This window comes from Cherax quadricarinatus, chromosome 27 (genome assembly GCF_038502225.1).
Source record: "Cherax quadricarinatus isolate ZL_2023a chromosome 27, ASM3850222v1, whole genome shotgun sequence".
Classification (NCBI taxonomy): domain Eukaryota; kingdom Metazoa; phylum Arthropoda; class Malacostraca; order Decapoda; family Parastacidae; genus Cherax; species Cherax quadricarinatus.
In genome coordinates, this window is record NC_091318.1 from 2890080 (window position 1) to 2907934 (window position 17855).

The 17855-nt window shown below is 42.6% G+C and overlaps 1 pseudogene; it reads right to left on the reverse strand.

Annotated features, from left to right (window-relative positions):
• The window catches only part of LOC128691085 (glutathione peroxidase-like), a 117995-nt pseudogene extending 101172 nt beyond the window's left edge, over positions 1–16823 (reverse strand).
• Positions 16824–17855: the final 1032 nt, after the last annotated feature.

A 17855-nucleotide genomic window follows, 5' to 3' on the forward strand; every position in this document is an offset into this window, starting at 1 on the left:
GGACTTGGGGGTTATGGTGAGCAGCAACCTTAAACCAAGACAGCAGTGCCTAAGCGTACGTAATAAGGCAAATAGATTACTGGGATTTATATCAAGAAGTGTAAGCAACAGAAGTCCAGAGGTCATACTGCAGCTTTATACATCATTAGTAAGGCCTCACCTAGATTATGCAGCTCAGTTCTGGTCCCCGTATTACAAAATGGACATAAATTCGTTAGAAAACATTAAGCGTAGGATGACTAAATTAATACATAGCATTAGAAATCTTCCTTATGAAGAAAGATTGAAGACTCTTAAGTTACATTCACCTGTTAGACGAAGAATGAGGGGAGACCTGATCGAAGTGTATAAGTGGAAGATAGGTATTAATAAAGGGGATATTAACAAGGTCTTGAGGATGTCTCTCCAAGAGAGAACCCACAGTAATGGATTTAAATTAGATAAGTTTAGATTTAGAAAGGACATAGGAAAGTATTGGTTTGGAAATAGGGTAGTTGATGAGTGGAACAGTCTACCTAGTTGGGTTATTGAGGCTAGGACTTTGGGTAGTTTCAAATTTAGGTTGGATAAGTACATGAGTGGGAGGGGTTGGATTTGAGTGGGACTTTCACATCAGAGCTTATTTCTTGGGTGGCATTGAAAATTGGGTTGGGCAAACGTTTTGTTAGTGGGATGAATTGTAAAGGACCTGCCTAGTATGGGCCAGCAGGCCTCCTGCAGTGTTCCTCCTTTCTTATGTTCTTATGTTCTTATTATGTTAATGAATTTGTGTTAGAGTAAATCATTGAATTTGTGTCTAAGTTTGAATTTCTATAAACAATTGTATGTTTTGTATGCAAATTACATAAACCATTGTTTAATCATTAATGTAACATGTTTGTATGATGTGAATGTAACTTATAATGGGTTTAGTGGGGTTTCCACAAGTGTTATATTTGTTGCGCAGTTATATCTTTTGGTATTGTGTGTTTAGTGAAACGTACGTATGCGTTTTATGGTGTGTTTGTCGTATATATTTATTCGTATTAGTTACAAAGTTTTTTTTCTGGTATTTATGGTGTGTATCTTGGTGTACTCTATAGAATATGTATGGTGATGCTATTTAATTTTTAAGCAGCCTTGTATTTATGATGTTTTAAATAAAAAAAATAATAATAACGTAAATGTTGGGGGGGGGAGTCACTAGTATTGTAAGTGCTTTGTGTCATTTTGCATTATGAAAAAACAGTGATAGAAGCACTGTGTTTTTTTTGCAGTAGTGTGTTAGTTATGTAGTTAGGTGTATATCAGAATCATTATGAATAGTGTTACTTAGTGGACCGCAACACACCCACTGATAATGCCTCTTTTTATGTATATTTACATCATATTTATATACGTAACTATCTATGTATATTGTATGAACTGTTTTAAATGAAATATAAAAAAAAAATATTAAGTGAAAAAATCCCGCATTAACATTAAATTACGACCGAGGGGCATAACAGTCTGTCAGAATATTAATATTCCTCATGTATTTTTTTGTAATTCCTTACTGTTTCTACGTCAGAAAGCTAGAGAATCATTGTCTGCATCGCTCTTGGGCCGTGTAGACCCTTTGCCTGACGCTCCTCAGTAACCTGACAGCGGTGGTCCGAGGAGGTGTTGTGTCTCTGTTGACGCCACTGGAAAATTACTGGTGTTAAGATGGCGGTTTGTCATCGCAGATGCATTAATACTATTGGTATTGAACTACTTCGAGGTGCGATTACACCTAGTTCAGCTCAGATACTCTTACCCAAGATAATCAGGGAGACATATGGCATTCAAGACGGTGAATTGTATGGGGTAGTGTTGAATGGAGCGCATAGAATATTTGTGAAACTGCTTGCTGCGACAGTATATGATTCGGTGGTTACACGCTTTCAAGATGTGTGTTTTGACGTTACGCCTGCTGTGCGTGTGAGACTGGTGGACGTGTCTCGATATTATACCTGGATAAAGTTGCGGAATGTCCCCTTTGAGGCGACGAAGCTGACATCAGAAACGTATTTGAGAAATATGGGACTGTGCATTCTGCCCAGCAGGGTAAGTGTTTGATGGGTGCCTACGCAGGTATGCCGGAAGGTACTTTCAGCCTTAAAATGACGTTGTGGCAACCCATACCATCATACGTGTATCTTCAAGATTTTAGGACACAGGTAATGGTTTTATATCCTGGACAACGGTGTACGTGTCGCATTTGTGGAGAGTATGACCACATGTTAACCAGTGTGGAGCAGTGCCGCGTGCCTCGTTGTGCTCCGGGTTTTCTCGTGTTTACACGGTCGCTCTTATGTGCTAGAACTTTAATTTGTGCCATCAATCCTATACGATACATCCCTCTAGCGCCTGGAACCAATCTTGGGCGGAAAACATTATATACTGAGTCAAAAAAGGATAATTAGTGTGCACTACCTAGCAGAGTTTACTGCCAGAGGGGAATCATAGGCCTGTGTTCTGTGTGCAAAATAATAATAATAGAACTTTTCTTTGTCAGAGGAAAGAAAGTCTCCCTGATAACATTGTGTATACATAGTGTATAGTGTATACTACAGTGGCTCCCTAGTATATAGATGATAAAGGCTAAAGTGTCATTTGAAAACAGGTGAATTTGTAAATGAAGTGATAAGCCTATAGAGGCAGGTGCCAGAAGTCGCCAGAAACTTACCACAGTGGTCAGCTGTTTTAATAATCTTCCTGGCCTGCTAGTGTACTCGCATATAATCTAGTGATACCAGTGAATAGCAGAATACAGTGTTGTAGTAGCAACTAACCAGTATTATAATGGTACTTAGTGGAGTGAAGTGACTTTCATTAGTTTCTTTTTTCTTGAAATACCAGAGGTATACTGTGAATTTCATATAACCTGTAGTTACCAGCGATCGCAATATACACAACGAGAAGCAATTATTACTACAGAAAAAGCATCCTTCCTCCAAAATTTCCACCAGTCAACTATAGTGATAATATAGCATTTATTGTGGTGGAGACGAAAAAAAAACTAGAAAAGCTAGATACAGCGATTGATAAACAAGGGTTGAGGCTCGACCGTTCTTCACTGTAGGAGCTGCCAGAAATCTCCGGCTCTTCAACACGCAAGTTATACTTTTGTATCAATCAAATCACATATTACTCGGGTAGATAATTTCAAGTAGATCCTTTATGTGTTAGCCCAAATCACCGACTAGTATGTTTTAAATAAGTGACCCACTGAACAGATCAGATCGACTGGTCCGAAACCTCGACTGGTCCGAACCCTTGATGGTCCGAACCTTTGACGTGTACACACATCCCAACTCCCTGATATAAAGTACGTGCCCAATTCACAATGTCCTTCCCGAACCCCTGCCACTCCATGATTCTCCAGAGAGCCTCCCTCTCGACACTGTCATATGCCGTTCTCCAATCCAATGCCAATACCCCTCGTTCCCCCTCTTGCAGACCCTCAATAAACCTTCTAATAACCCCATGCCCCTCATACATTGATCTCCCCGGAATCCCATATTGACCCCTCACTATTACCTTTTTTATACGATTTCCCAAAATTTTTGCAAAAAGTTTGTAGTCTGCACACATGAGTGATATCATCCGGTAATCTCTCACTGTGCACTGACTTTCACCCTTTGGCACCAAAACTACTAGCGCTGTTGCCTGCAAAGATCCCAACGCACCCCTCTCTTTTATGACATTAAATAATTGCACCAAAAATTCTTTTAATACTCCCCAATGCTGTATGTAAAACTCCGCAGGCAGCCCATCAATCCCCGGCGCCTTACCCCTGCTCATACTCATTAAAGCCGTCCACACCTCTTCCTCCACAATAGGCCCCTGTAACTGTTCCCTGTTATTCCTGTCCAGCACATGCTGCACCCATCCCCCTGTCTCTCTTAAAGCCCCCTCTCTCACACCCACACTCCTCATATGTGCACTAAGCCAAGCATCAACATACCCTCCCATCCCCTCCGTCGTCACCAAATCTTGTCCCTCCCTATACCCCTCGATGTCCTCAAGAACTCTCAAACCCACCATTTCCATTGCAACACGCCGGCGCCCCTGCCCTCGCAGGACACACGCCGATGGTCTATCACCCCACATGACCTCCTCCAACCCCCCTAAAACCCTTGCCGCATCAAACCTCTCATTTTGCACTTCCATTAGACGTTCCTTCACTCCCTCTATGTCAGCCACTGGGGCTCCCATCCCCCCCTTCCTCTCTCATAATACTCCCTTAACTGCCCCTCCAGATACCTAATAAGCCCATAAGCCAACTGATTCTTGTGCCTTCCCTGTCGGACATAGAACTCTCGAATCCTCGTCTTCGCCGTCACATCCCACCATCTCAACACATCCCCATTGACTTCCATCCCCTCCCATAAGCCTTTCCACCATTGTGCAAATAGGACCCTCCCCTCAACATCTTGAAGCAACCGAACATTCAATTTCCAATAACTCTTATACCTGTTCAGCCGACCCTCCCATCCCAAATCCACCAAAACACCTCTATGATCAGAAAAAAAGACATCCAAAACCCTTACACTCCGCACCACTGCTTTCCTTGTCACGTATATCCTGCCCAGCCGTGCAGCATACCCCTGCCTCACAAAGGTGTGCTGCACCTCCCACGCCGCCCCCCCTCCACATCCACCAACCTCACCCTGGTTAACAGGTTCCTCAGAACGCCAGAACAATATCCTGCTCCTCTAGGTTCCACATCCTTGCGGCGTATAACGTAATTCCAGTCCCCTTCCACCACAGCTAATGCTGGAAGCGGCCTTAAGTGATACACCAACACTTCACGTACAAACTCATTCTTCACTCGACTGTCCCCCTCCACCGGACCATAAACACACACAAAAGACATCTTATCTCTTCCCCATGTCCCATCCACTCTTATAACCCTCCCCTCACCCCCCTCCTCACAATGATGTACAGTAAACGGGCTAGCCTCCCTCACCAAAATAGCCACTCCTCCTTTCAATCTTGTTGAGTGTGCCGCATATACAGTATACCCCTCAATCATCAACATACAACCCAGCTTGTGGTTGTGCTCTTGCACAAACACTACATCCACACCATACCTAATAAGCATCTCATGAAACCATACACACTTCCTAGAATTTTTCAGACCATCAACATTTATAGAGAGACTCTTGAATTTGTCAATGGAGGTTTTCCTTTACGTATTGCACCACCTTTATCCCCCTTCCCCTTTATACGCCCTTGATCTTCAATCACCATTCTGTGATCTGCTTTCACATGCCCCTTGCCCCTGGACCCCCCAGGTCCATGCTCAACCACTTCAGCCCAAACCCTTTTGCCCGAACGCTGTGCCGGAGTGAGCACATCGTCCACGTCGGAGGGTACTGCCGCTCTCTTCCGTGACACTTGAGCCTTTCTCCCCGCCTGCACCCGGAAGCCATCCCCGTGCACTTCCGCCACCACCGTGCCAATTTGCAACCCAGCCTCAACCTGGGTCTCTGACATGCCTCCCCCCCTCTCACCACCTGGAACCCCAACAGCATCCAGGGCACCCACAAGCCCCTCTACTGTGACCTCTCCTGGGGTTCCTAACAGGTCGTGAAGGACTGAATCAATGGTAGCCTCCACAGCCCTGTTCTCACCCAGCGACACCACATCTTTGGTCTCCGGTGCCTGCCCGGCAATGCATGACTCTCTTGGAAGAGTTACACACTCTTCCTCCCTCAAGGCCTCCACGACCTCCACACTCCAAATCTTGTTCAAGGAAACCGACTCAGGTCGTGCCAAATTCAACATCTCAAAGTCCTCTGATGCCTCCTTATGCTGCTCCTTCGCCTGTGTACCCTGTTGTTTATCACACTGTGCAGCAATGTGATCATAGGCACCGCATAATCGACAGGTATGTCGTTGCCCTGCGTAAGTCACCATTACTTGAGTCCTGAAGTCTTCTAGGAAAATATAGGAAGGAATAGGATGCCTCAATGTCATTTTTAAGGAAAAACTTCCTTCAGGCATCCCAGAATACGATCCTTCCTTCCATTTCCCCAATGTCGCCATATGAACAGTCCCAAACTTCTCGAAGACGGCACGTAGGTCTGCCTCATCAGCCTCAAAGGGTACATTTCTGATCTTCACCCACGTATAATGGCGGGACACATCATGTGGCCTTACCGTCACTGCAGGATTCACTGGTACACAAAGATCTTGGAACCTGGCGACTATGTCCTCGTATACACTTGCATGGAGAAATTTCACAAAAATTCTATATGCCCCGTTCAAGGCTACACCATACAGCTCTTCGTTGGCAATGCCGTATGTGTCCCTGATGATGGCAGGTAATAAAACTTGAGCTGAGTGGGCATGCACAGCCCCACACACCACTTCTATGCCGACAGTGTTTACCCTTCTTCTTGCCTGCTGCGCCATTTTGAGAAAACCAAGTTGCCACCGGCTGACAGCAGAGGGCAGGCTCAGCTCACGTCCGCTCGTCCCAGAGGTTGAGCGACGAATGAAAGCAAAAGACTTGGCAGACGATGCAACATCCCCCCAATGAAAAGCAGGGGTGTCACTAGCACGTTAAGAGACCATACAATAAGTTTCAGGGGCCCGAGACTGTTCAACTGCCTCCCAGCATACATAAGGGGGATTACCAACAGACCCCTGGCAGTCTTCAAGCTGGCACTGGACAAGCACCTAAAGTCGGTTCCTGACCAGCCGGGCTGTGGCTCGTACGTTGGTTTGCATGCAGCCAGCAGCAACAGCCTGGTTGATCAGGCTCTGATCCACCAGGAGGCCTGGTCACAGACTGGGCCGCGGGGGCGTTGACCCCCGGAACTCTCTCCAGGTAATAGCAGTGGCATGCAAAAAGAACAGACGCATGACCAAACCTGTGCAAGAAGAGGTAGCCCCGGTCACACGTGATGAAGGTGAGCATCGATCATCAGAGGAAGGGCGTGGTCGTTTGTGGAGTCAGATGGTGGAACAGGCTTTTAGAAATTAGAGTGAGTCCTCCCCTCAGCTCCCTGCACCTGGGTCGTTGCCGATAAGATCTGCTGGATTGGTACCCCGAAATGACGTGTTAAATATAGGGGAGGAATTGGACGAAGTTTTAAAGACCTTGTCACCCCCTGTGCTGGAAGCTCCGTCTACGAAAGACGTAGCTGGAGACTTTTTGAGTCCATATTGTCAACAATATGAGACTCAGCGGAATGACGACGAGACTGAGACATCGGGGGACTTCATACCTCATTGTAAAGTGGATGTTGAGGTACACCGTGAGGCTTCCTCAGACCTTGACATGGAGGATAAGAACGTTACGAGGAAACGAGCAGCTATGTCAGATTCAGATGATGTACTGACGCCAGCACAGAGGACTGGGAAGAAAACTGAGAGGATGGGTGAAGGAAGGGATGGAGAGGGGGGGGGGGTCATGAGGGACGCCATAGCAAGAAGGGAGGCGAATGGGAAGGTACTGTGAAGAAAACCCATAGAAATAACAATTCAAATGGTGAAAAACGAGAGGAGAAGAGGCAAGGGCGGAAAATATAACAGGCCTTAGGTGTATGACTGCTAATGTTAACGGTTTATGTACTAGACTAAAGAGAGATTGGTTAAACAGTTTTCTTAGCAAACACAGAGTTGATGTTATGTTCCTTCAAGAACACAATTTCAAAGAGGGAGAAGTGTTGGAGGTTGCAGGTTATAAAGTACTGACCCTGCCAACTATCCATTTGAAAAGTGGTGTGGGTCTTTTAATAAAAGAGACGAGCCTGTTTGTATTGCAGAGGTGTGAGGGGGGTGGGGGAGGGTGTGAGAGTGGATGAGACTTGGATGGGAAAGCGTGTATCTTTGGTAAGTGTGTACACCCCTGCGGAGAATAGCACGAAGGTTCGAAAGGATTTTGTGTGTGAGGACCTTGTTTATTTTTTGCGTGCACTTCTGGAAGTGGCGATAGTGGGGGGTGACTGGAACTGTGTCATAAGGGCGGCTGACGTCGAACCCAAAGGGGCTGGGCATATGTCTGCACCTCTCAGAGATTTGTTGAGGGATGTTAAGTTACGTGATGTGTTTGGGGGAGGGGTGTGGGACACGGAACATACTTTTATCAGAAGGGGATATGCTGCAAGGTTAGACAGAGTGTATATTTCTCAAGGAGTAGTTGCAAAGTCTTTTAATACGGTCGAGACGGTCTTGTCAGATCATAGGGCAGTAGTAGTGGAGGTAGGGTGGGAGGGGATGGCAGAAATTTATCGGACTTATTGGAAATTAAATATTAGTGTGTTAAGTGATGAGGAAGGTTTAGAGGGTTTTTCTATGCTATGGAAAGAGCTTTCAAGGAAGCTCAGGAGGTAGAAGACATTGTAATGTGGTGGGACTCGGTAGCAAAAGAAAGGATAAAATCCTTTTATGTGAGGGAGGGTAAACGTATAAACACTCTAAAATATGGGCTAGTGAATTATTTAGAGGATCGATTAAGAGGTTATTATGGGCAGGGAAAGGTTTGTGGTGTTTACCCCATGGACGAGATTGAGGACATAAAAGAGAGCTTGCGAACGTTGCATAATGAGCGGCTTCAAGCGGTGCGGGTGCAAGCAGGATTAGATGTTTTGTGGGGAGACAAGCCATCCGCGTGTGTGTTGCGGCAGCAAAAGCAAAACCAGGCGCTGACGGCAATCCCGAGCTTGGAGGTAAATGAGACGATGGGAAACCATAGAGCAGGTCAAGTGATAAGAAACTCGAAAGCTATGAGTGCATATGCGGATATGTGGTATAAAAAATACTGGACTAGTAGTGATGTGGATGAAGTGGAATTAAATAGGGTGTGCACATATGCTAAGTGCAAGTTGGGTCATAGTGATAGGAAGGCTTTGGGTGGGGATATTACTGAGAAGGAAATTGAAATTGCTTTACACGGAATGAGAAAGGGCAAAGTCCCGGGTATTGATGGTTTACCAGTGGAATTTTATTTACAGCACTGGGCGTTGATTGGAAAGTTCATGGTAAGATTATTAAATTGTATGAAGGAGAAGGGTACGTTAGGGGATAAACAGAATACAGCAGTTGTGGTGCTGGCCCCGAAAGGCAAAGGGCAGCCAAACCTTGGGAAGAACAGGGAAATATCGTTGCTCTGTGCAGACTATAAGGTTTTCGCTAAAATTTTGGGTAATAGGGTAAAATGCGTGGTGGGGAGGGTTGTTTCACCATCGCAGTTTGGGTTGCCGGGCAGGTCGATGTTAGAAGGTCACGGGATTTTAAGAAGTTTTGTGGAGTCAAAGGGAAGGGGGGAGGGGGCGGCTTTACTGGCCTTAGACTGGCGGGCCGCCTATGATAGAGTGGAAAGAGGTGCACTGCAAAGTATACTTAGGAGACAGGGTTATAGAGAAGAAATAGTTGGGTGGGTAAACACGCTGTATAAGGGAGCAAAGATGAGAGTACAAATAAATGGGTGTATGGGGACGGACTTTGAGATGGGTAGAGGTTTACGACAAGGGTGCCCTATGTCACAGATCTTATTTGCGTGTTTTCAGGATCCCTTTTATAGGATGATTGAGAGCACAGTCAGGTTCCGGGGTGAAGGGGGTAGGGGAAGGGACTTGTTGGCCGGCATTAATAGGTTATGTGGATGATACAACTGTTTTGGTGTGTGAACGGATGTCTATGAAAGTGTTGGAAGATGTTGTGCGTGTGTTTGAACGAGCCACGGGTATGAAGGTAAATAGTGAAAAGTCAATGATCATGGGGTTGGGTACCTGGAAAGGGGGAGGAATGGTGAGCTGTAACGTGGTTAACACGACTGCGATGTCATTAAAGATTTGTGGTATTATTTATAGAGACGATTTGGATATGGCGCGAGAGGAAAATTCAGTTAGGACATTGGAAAAGGTCATTGGTCGTCTGGGTGTTTTGAGGCCCCAACATCTCACTCTGGCCCAACGTGTGATCGTTGTTAACGTTTTATTGTATAGTAAGGTGTGGCACGTTGCGGCTGTATTCCCGATTACAGGGACAGCGATCAATGGAATATTGAGACGAGTATTTACCTTTTTGTGGGGATCGAGGTGTGATTGGTTAAAACGTGAGGTTGTTATGTTACCTGTCCGTCGAGGAGGTTTGGGATTGTTGGACTTAAAGCGTAGGGTAAAATGTGTTTTTCTAAAGTGGGAGGTTTGGCGTGTGGGTGTGATGGCGGGAAATATGGAACAGGTATATATGAGGTTGAAAAAGTGGTATGGGGGAATGGAATTGAGGGAATGTGAGATTGTACTACGGGCTTTGTTGATGGTAAGGGAACGGAAAATCATTCGCATAAGGGTTTTAAGTAGGTACGTGCGCAGCTCCAGTAGAAGGTTTGTTCTCCATGTACTCGTGGGAAAATATTTGGCTCAGATTTAGTAAGCTGAAATTACGGCCTAGGGTGCGTGAAGTCATGTTCCGTTTTTTACAAGGTATATTGCCGTCAGGGGCAATACTTCGATCCATAAGAGTCGTGGTGGGTGTGGGTTTTGTGGAGAAGACACGGCTTTTCATGGTGCAGTGTAATTCTGAATGTTTCTCAGCAGGTGTTGCGCTCGTGCCTTCGCTTAAATATATTGGGATGAGTGGCAACGACAAGTTAATTGAAAATCCTATATATGCGGGAATGAGTCTAAAGGATCTATTGGAAACTGCTAATTTCCTCGAATTTGCTCTGAGGGACCTGAAGGGAGCAGAAGCGGAACACACAGGGACTACAACAAGACTGATCACGGCCATAGACCAGCTATCAACCTCAGATTGTACAAGACATCTTCGAGATCCTCAGATGGGCCATCTTAAGATTAAGACTCGTGTCGGGACGCATTTCCTGATGAATCAGTCATTCAACCCTTCACACTTCTCTGTGGGACAGCATCGTGGAGTTCGACCGCGAGGCAGCTGCCAGGTGTGCCACAGGCAGTGTGTACTCAGTTCCTCAAGCTTCAACATCCGTGCACACGAGGGCCTGGGATCTTCAATCAACTTGGCGTCCACCAGGACGCTGACATGTCCCTAGGACAGCTCTCCATCGGGCTGCTAACGGAGTCACTGGCTTCTTGGACCTCTTGGGGAGGGTCGATGGTGCTCGTGCAAGCAGCAGATCCCTGGGCAACTTGCTGCTGTTTGCAATGGATGTCTGCCGAGGAGAGACAGGCACCTAGCAACATTTGTTGGGGTAATGGATGAATTCCCTGCTATGTTTGTTAACTGCTCATTACTCTGTAATTTGTCTATGATTGTAATCATGTCATAACGTGTTTATCATTCATTACCTTTGAAACTTGTCATGATTGTGACCAGCTCTACCTGGAGCTCATTACCTTTGTAAATTATCATGATTAATGTGTTTATGATTCATTACCTTTGCAATTATTCATGAGTGTGACCAGCTCAACCTGGAACTCATTACATTTGTAACTTGGTCATGATTATGACCAGATCTAGTTCATTACCTTTGTAACTTGCTCAGCTATCAAAACTTTGGAGTCCAGTCCCTGGACCAATTATGTACCTCTGTAATCTTTTGACTACCGCCCACAGGATGGGTATGGGGTGCATAATAAACATATTAAACTAAACTAACTTTTCATGTTGTCTATTTTTGCGAAGGTTTAGAAGATGTCAGGGGTTGGTTAGGTAGGGTGGGGGGGAGAGGGGTGAAGGTCCTGCGCACGTTAAGTCTCGACATCGGTGGATTAGACCAGGAAGTTAGACGAGCTTTAGATTATATTATCGTGGATTACATTTATATTTCGTGGGTAATGAGGGGGAAAGGGGTAAGTGAGGTGAGAAGACGTGTCCTTGCAATAACGTTTTATGCTTCCTGCTGTGGTATCGAAGGGTAGAGGGACTCAATATCCAGGGATACAAACATCAAGTCCTGTGGGGCCTCCCCCAGGCTGGCTTTCGTATCTTCTAAGATCTGCAGGAAGTGGGTTGTGTCTTTGATTCTGTCAGGGAGCAGCTTTAACAACGGCATAAGGACTGCTGTCATTACTTTATCTACCGGTCGTGTTGGTGCTGCACAGCCCGACAAGACTGGCCTGGTTTTGAAGGTACCTAGTTCGATATCCAGGCTTTTGTGGGTCTTCGGTAGAAAGTACATGTTTGGGAAACATATGGTTACCCCAGGTAGTATACCCAAGGGGTTTCATAACAACAAATAACATATGGTTATCCTAGGTAGTATATCTGTCTAGGTTAAAAAAGGTTTTATAAAAATTTGTCCAGTCTCCATGTGAGACTACGCAAGAAATAGCAGAAATACACCAGAGAACAAATGGTTATCCTGGGTAGTTTTACAATCTAGGTTACAGCTGTTTCTTCAATGTTGTCAAACTCTCCGTCAGTCCTCCTGTGCCCGGGAAATGGGTTAGGTTTTGCTGTGAAGTGCCGGAAGCAACAGGAAGAAATCTGGATCGCATGTCGGCCATCCTAGGCAATTTCTCCATCTTACTGAAGAAGTCTTGCTGCAAACGGGCATCCTGTCGCCTCTACTGCGTCCGGAATAAGGTTAGGGTTTGGTGAGAAGTGCCGAAAGCGTCAGTAGATGAGACAAGTTGCTTAATGGTGTCGCAGTCGTTGGGTCCAGTGCAGTGTTCCTTTCGTCACACCGCTCAAAGTTTTCAGGACCTGCTTACGTTGTTGTCCACTCATTCTCGTAGGTTAGGTAGGGTTTTTTCTAGCTTCTTCTGTCCTCGATCTCATCGGTCTTGGGAATTCTGCCCTAGTCAGTCCATCTTGTAGGGACAAGTCCCTCTCCCAGGCTATCATCGGTGGATCATCTGGGAAGAAATCTATCCACGATGCATCCTCGAATTCTTCTTGTATCCATGTCCAGAAGAGGCGAGGGTCATCTTATGAATCAGTATATTGACACTAAGAGGGACATTAAAAAGGGGATAAGAAAAGCTAAAAGGGACTATGAAATTAAAGTTGCTAGGGACTCTAAAACTAACCCAAAAAGTTTTTTCCAGGTATATAGAACAAAAGTCAGAGATAAGATAGGTCCCCTTAAAAATAACTATGGGCATCTTACTGACAAAGAGAATGAAATGTGCTCGATTTTAAATAATTATTTTCTCTCGGTTTTTACACAGGAAGACACTAGTAGTGTTCCGGTAATTAATTTTTATAGTGGGCCAGAAGAAGATAAATTATGTAACATCATAGTCACTAGTGAAATGGTTGTGAAGCAGATAGACCGACTGAAGCAAAATAAGTCACCGGGTCCTGATGAGGTTTTTTCAAGGGTTCTAAAGGAATGCAAAATGGAAGCCTGTGAACCATTAACTAATATTTTTAATTTATCTCTTCAAACAGGTGTAGTGTCTGATATGTGGAAGATGGCTAATGTAATTCCTATTTTTAAAACAGGGGACAAGTCGTTACCGTCAAATTACCGCCCAATAAGCCTGACCTCAATTGTAGGCAAATTACTAGAGTCAATTATAGCTCAAATTATAAGAAGCCATCTCGATAAGCATAGCTTGATTAATGATACTCAGCATGGATTCACAAGAGGCCGGTCTTGTCTAACTAATTTATTAACTTTTTTCAGTAAAGCTTTTGAGGCTGTTGACCACGATAAAGAATTTGATATTATTTATTAGATTTTAGTAAGGCATTTGATAGAGTTCCGCACCAAAGACTGTTGAAGAAAGTAGCAGCTCATGGCATTGGGGGAAGAGTGCTCTCGTGGATCGAATCATGGCTCACAGACAGGAAGCAGAGAGTGTCCATAAATGGGGTTAAATCCGAGTGGGGATCAGTAACAAGTGGCGTTCCACAGGGATCAGTCTTGGGCCCGTTGTTGTTTATAATATATATCAATGATCTTGATGAAGGAATTACTAGTGATATGAGCAAATTCGCCGATGACACGAAGATAGGTAGGATAATTGATTCAAACGTAGATGTTAGGGAACTTCAGGAGGATTTAGACAAACTCTACTCTTGGTCAGAAAAGTGGCAGATGCAGTTCAATGTAGATAAATGCAAGGTTCTGAAGCTCGGAAGTGTCCATAACCCTAGCACTTATAAGTTAAATAATGTAGAACTTAGCCATACAGATTGCGAAAAGGACTTGGGGGTTATGGTAAGCAGCAACCTTAAACCAAGACAGCAATGCCTAAGCGTACGTAATAAGGCAAATAGATTACTGGGATTTATATCAAGAAGTGTAAGCAACAGAAGTCCAGAGGTCATACTGCAGCTTTATACATCATTAGTAAGGCCTCACCTAGATTATGCAGCTCAATTCTGTTCTCCATATTACAGAATGGACATAAATTCGTTAGAAAACATTCAGCGTAGGATGACTAAATTAATACATAGCATTAGAAATCTTCCTTATGAAGAAAGATTGAAGACTCTTAAGTTACATTCACTTGTTAGACGAAGAATGAGGGGAGACCTGATCGAAGTGTATAAGTGGAAGATAGGTATTAATAAAGGGGATATAAACAAGGTCTTGAGGATATCTCTCCAAGAGAGAACCCGCAGTAATGGATTTAAATTAGATAAGTTTAGATTTAGAAAGGACATAGGAAAGTATTGGTTTGGAAATAGGGTAGTTGATGAGTGGAACAGTCTACCTAGTTGGGTTATTGAGGCTAGGACTTTGGGTAGTTTCAAATTTAGGTTGGATAAGTACATGAGTGGGAGGGGTTGGATTTGAGTGGGACCTGCACATCAGAGCTTATTTCTTGGGTAGCATTGAAAATTGGGTTGGTCAAATGTTTGTTAGTGGGATGAATTGTAAAGGACCTGCCTAGTATGGGCCAACAGGCCTGCTGCAGTGTTCCTCCTTATGTTCTTATGTTCTTATGTTCTTATGATATATATATATATATATATATGTCGTGCCGAATAGGCAGAACTTGCGATCTTGGCTTAAATAGCAACGCTCATCTTGCTATATAGGACAAATTAAAATTTGTGTATGCAATAATTTCGCCAAAATCATTCTGAACCTAACGAAAAAAATATATTTCACTGTGTTTGTTTAGTATTAAATTATTGTAAACAAATCTAAAATATATTTAGTTAGGTTAGGCTAAAATAAATTGTTCTTGTTATAATAAGGTTAGGTAAGTTTTCTAAGTTCCTTTTGGTGCAAAATTATAAATTTTTACATTAACATTAATGAAAAAAATATATCTTTAAACGCATAAGAGAAAATTTTAGGAAAGACTAAATTTTAAATGAGTTCTTGCTAATTGACCAGTTTTACATATTCGGCACGACACACACACACACACACACATATATATATTTATATGTATATATATATATATTTATATATATATATATATATATATTTATATGTATATTTATATATATATTTATATATATTACCTGGAGTTTACCTGGAGAGAGTTTCGGGGGTCAACGCCCCCGCGGCCCGGTCTGTGACCAGGCCTCCTGGTGGATCAGCGCCTGATCAACCAGGCTGTTGCTGCTGGCTGCACGCAAACCAACGTACGAGCCACAGCCCGGCTGATCAGGAACTGACTTTAGGTGCTTGTCCAGTGCCAGCTTGAAGACTGCCAGGGGTCTGTTGGTAATCCCCCTTATGTGTGCTGGGAGGCAGTTGAACAGTCTCGGGCCCCTGACACTTATTGTATGGTCTCTTAACGTGCTAGTGACACCCCTGCTTTTCATTTGGGGGATGGTGCATCGTCTGCCAAGTCTTTTGCTTTACATATATATATATATATATATATATATATATATATATATATATATATATGTATATATATATGTATATATGTATATATATATGCATATATATATATGAATGTTTTATCCCTTCCCTGTTACTGTTCAGTCTAGTCTGTGAGTCACCAAAGTATTAAAGGGATATAACACGTGTACATTACACTAAGTCGTCCGTATTTATCCTATAAATATTTCGTAATGTTGTGATTTTTATCTGTGATTCAAACGTAGTTCATAGGTATCAAGATTGAACACATATTGAATAGATGGAAATTGCTGACGATTAATATGATCGTCAATTTATATAATATTTATTATATTAATGAAGTTGTGTTTTAGAGTAAATCATTGAATTGTGTCTAAGTTGGAATATCTATAAACAATTGTACATTTTGTATGAATATTACATAAACTATCGTTTAATCATTAATGTAACATGTTTGTATGATGTGAATGTAACTTATAATGGGTTTAGTGGGGTTTCCACCAGTGTTATATTTGTTGCGCAGTTATACCTTTTGGTACTGTGTGTGTTTAGTGAAACGTACGTATGCGTTTTATGGTGTGTTTGTCGTATATATTTATTCGTATTAGTTACAAAGACTTTTCTCTGGCATTTATGGTGTGAATCTTGGTGTACTCTATGGAATATGTACAGTGATGTTATTTAATTTTTAAGCAGCCTTGTATTTATGATGTTTTAAATAAAATATAAAAAAAAATACAAATGTCAAATTCCACTTACTTCGTTGAATATATTTATGTATTTTTGTCTAGTCTGAGCACCAAAAAAAATAACATTTGTATCTCTCTTTAGTATTTAGCTTTGCAAACAACTAAATGTGGCTTATTGTCTTAATCTGGCGAATAATGAATGTTATATGAAAATTTCACTAATATGCTGTTATAAGAAAAGAAAGATAACGTAAGGAGAGTACAGTACCTGGTAGAACGAACCTGTACGTCCCGCCTGACTGAAGTCCAGTCAAGGACTGCTGTCTTGTGGTCCCTTTGGCTCAGTGCCCGCATCCGCTCACTTGCATTAACTGATAGTTTCCTATTCTTCTTTACAGGGTTTATGCACCTAGTAGTGTATATTTGTTTTAGCGATTAAAATGTTGTTAATATTAGTGTACCATGAGTGTGATCTGTCCATAATGTGTCTTTCCACGGACTGACGAAGTCCAACATGTTTATTGCACGGTGCATAGATCAGTAGATTGATCTCAGTTGCTTTTCTTTTAGGAACAAAAACAAGTGGATATGAAGTTTTTGTTAATTTAAAGCCAGTGTCAACGTACTATATTATTGGTGAGTGACTGTCGCCACACCAAAAAAAAAAAAAAAAAAAAAAAAACTTACTTCCCAGATCAAAGTGATTACCTTCAACTAAATCAAGTAGGATGTTAGGTATGTAATGTAGGCAACAGAGTTCAACGGTCGACAGCTGAACTCTCACAAATGGCAAGTTTTTCATGAATCTGACTGACCATTGTTTATTATGGCTAATTCGAGTACATAGTTAAGGATGTTTTGAGTGTAGAATAATCCAGTAAAGAAAAAAAAAACACAATACCGTCATTGGAATAATACACAAACAACCAGCACATATGTGATAAAGGGTTTTGAAAACCGACAGCGGTTGTCAGACACTGCATCGTCATGGGATCTTGATACAAGAAATTCCTCACTACTTGTCGAACCTTTGGATGAAGACTTACTTAGATTTTTTTTTATATTTTATTTAAAAACAATACAGTTTAACATAAAAATAAAAAAATAAGGAAACAGTATGGATCTCAATCAAATTAACTGACAAACGGATTGCACCTATATGCTCGCAAGATATTGCTGCAATATATACAACAATAACTTACGGCAAGAACATAGCTACAAAAAAATACGGTCACAGGGTCGTGAACTGACATATATACACATTTTTGATTCAAAACCTTACATATATATAAATTTTACATATAACATGACATCTGACAATGGCTCAATACACTAGAAAAGAAAATATACAAAGAAATTATATCAATTAAATCCCATCCATCGCATTAATCAATGAACCAAAACCTACCATCATAATCTTACTAGAACATCTACATACGTAT